We start from the raw sequence: 2,770 nt of genomic DNA, 5'->3' as shown, positions 1-2,770 counted from the left end.
GTAATATCGGATCGGTCTATCTCTAATATAAGCAAGAAAAACTTGTTAGTTTTTAACTCCTTTTGTAACAAGGTGAGATTTTTACTTGTTACTGAACCGTTTTTAGGCATCTCTTATAAACTGTCCATCATAACTGTATGATCCTTTTAAATTATCAATAGAATAGAATGCATTTTTACTGCCACTATACACATGGACAATGAGATACAGGGCATCTCCTACTCAGTGCAGATGTGGGAAAAGAAAGGGTGTGAGGTGCACAGTTCTTCAGCACTATGTACATATGAACAGTATGAAAAATATATATATAATGTACAAATATACGAATCTGGAAAATAAATAAATAGTGTTATAAATTTACAGTGCAATGCACAATGCACAGTGGTGATGGCAGTTGTGTAGTCTGTGTATAGAGGGAAGTCATTGGATTGGAGCGCGGGACTGTGTTTTCAGTGCATGTGTGAATCCAGGGTGGTTATGGCTTTTGGGAAAAAACTATTTTTGAGTCTGTCGGTCTTTGTGCTGATGAACAAGTCAAAACCCTGGTGGGTGCTGTCCTTGATGATGTCTGTTGCTCTGCTGAGGCAGCGAGAGGAATAAATGTCCATCAGGGAGTGGAGAGGGCAGCCAATGATCTTCTGTGCTGCCTTGACTACACTCAAGGCAGCACAGAAGGCGGTTTTGAGTGTGGCTGCCGTGATGCAGTATGTCAGCAGGCTCTCAATGGATGAGCGGTAGAAAGTCAGCAGCAGGTTGGGGTCCAGTTTGTGGCAGCTGCTGGGCCTTCTTGACAACCGCTGTGACGTTGTCTGTCCAGGAGATCTCAGTGGAGATGAGGATGCTGAGAAACTGGAAGGTGTGGACACTCTCCACACACTCACCGTTGATCTATAGGAGGGCTACGTCAGTGCTGTCCCTCCTAAAGTTGACTATGACCTATTTGTTTTTTTAATTGTGAACAACCTGGCACTGAACACCATGCTACCAACTTCAGGACCTTCTCTCTTTAGGCTGCCTTGTCTCCCTTTGAGATGAGTCCAGCTACCGTGGTGTCATCAGCAAACTTGATGATGAGGTTGTTGTTGTGGGTCAAACTGCAGTCGTGGGTGTATGGGAAATTAGGCAATACAGGAGCAGGCTCAGCACACAGCCCTATACGGAGCCAGTGCACAGCATGCGAATGGAGGAGAGATGAGGGATGAGTCTTACAGTCTGGGGCTGGGTAGTGAGAAAGTCCTTTATCCAGGCACATCTGAGACCAGACATTCATACGTCATCACTTAACAACCTGATGTACTTTCATATTTCTTCTTCATCTTCTTCTATTTTGCAGGCGGTTGGCAACTAATTGGAGCAAGAACTTGTATTGCTTTCTAGTGGAAGAGAATCTAATTGTTCTGTCTGTCACTACATAATGCTCGCTTAGAGTATCAATCAGGTGAAACTGGGCAATCTTCCACGGCACACCTGATGATTTCTCATGGCACACGTATGTACTGTGGCACAATGGTTGGAAAACACTGGTTTAAGGAATCCAGAACCTTACCTGCTCAGATGATGGAAATTAACAAAGAAAAAGCCCAAGCCTGTCCATATAAACAGATTTTGACTCAAATGTCTAGCTACATTTGCTCCCTTAAAAGCAAGGTCCTGCAATAATTATGGAACTCTTCCTCCAATTTTAAAGTCCCCAGAATTAAGCTGAGAGTCTGTAAAATATGTCAGCTTTTATGTTTTAACTGTAACTAGTATATGTTTTGGTAAATGGCTAAAGTAAAAGTCTATGTCAGAGTAAAAGACTCTGTCATTGCACCAGCATATAAATGATGCACAAAAACATTGTATGGCCAATTTAGGAATAGGCATTGAAGCATGTGTGTGTTTGACTGTTCTACTCTAAGCATACCATACATAAATGATATAATTAACTGTGATCACTTGAAATGCCTGTGTGCGTGTGTTCTGAATAGGACTCCCAAGGCTTGTTAGGGTGTATGTGCTATTTGCACAAACTTCACAGAAGCCTATTTCACTTAAAACCAATACCAACTATATTGCTACTACAAAATTCAGTCTAACAAAAATAATGAGAAATTAGTCATATTCCAGTATGTTAGCTCATCACATAAAGCTGTCCTTGCATGTTCGTGTTGGATGATTCGTGACGCTTTCTGCAACCATATCTTCTTTAGTTCCTACTGCTGTGAAACAGCTGCTTTTTTTGCTGAACCAATCAAACGCAGTTAGCATCTTCTGCATAAACACTTTTTTTTTCTTTTCTGTGCACACATTCACACAACTGCATGACTTCCCTCTTGCCTATTAACACCACTTGCCTGTGGGGAGACGGCAAAGTTAAGTGAGCTCTCCATCTGTTAAATTAGAGAGTGTCAAAACTTTTAGCTGCTGAGTGATCCAGAGACATAATCCCATGTCTCCCTGGGTAATGAATTGTACTCATGCTAATTAGCATACACATGGCCAGCAGTAGCAGTGAGAATGTCCTAATCAAACAGACTTGCGGTTTTGTCATGTCTATGGTTACTCTCTTCTCTTTCTGGCTGGCTGGCTGGCTGAGCCTCAGTTAAAGCTATGTGGCTCACATTTCCCCAACATGTCCCACTGAAGGACCGGCTTTTCTAGCATAGGGCAACTTTATATTAGCAAAGGCCAATGGTATGTGACAGCAGGTAACAGCAGCCTCCCTTTGCGCTCGAAGGCAAGCAAATGCGCAATTTCTGTAACTAGTGTGTGTCTTTCTCTCTCATAT

This window comes from Pundamilia nyererei, unplaced genomic scaffold, assembly GCF_000239375.1.
Source record: "Pundamilia nyererei isolate P.nyererei 1_Seehausen unplaced genomic scaffold, PunNye1.0 scaffold00227, whole genome shotgun sequence".
Lineage (NCBI taxonomy): Eukaryota > Metazoa > Chordata > Actinopteri > Cichliformes > Cichlidae > Pundamilia > Pundamilia nyererei.
The sequence above is the reverse complement of the archived record's forward strand: the minus strand, read 5'-3'. Positions refer to the sequence as shown.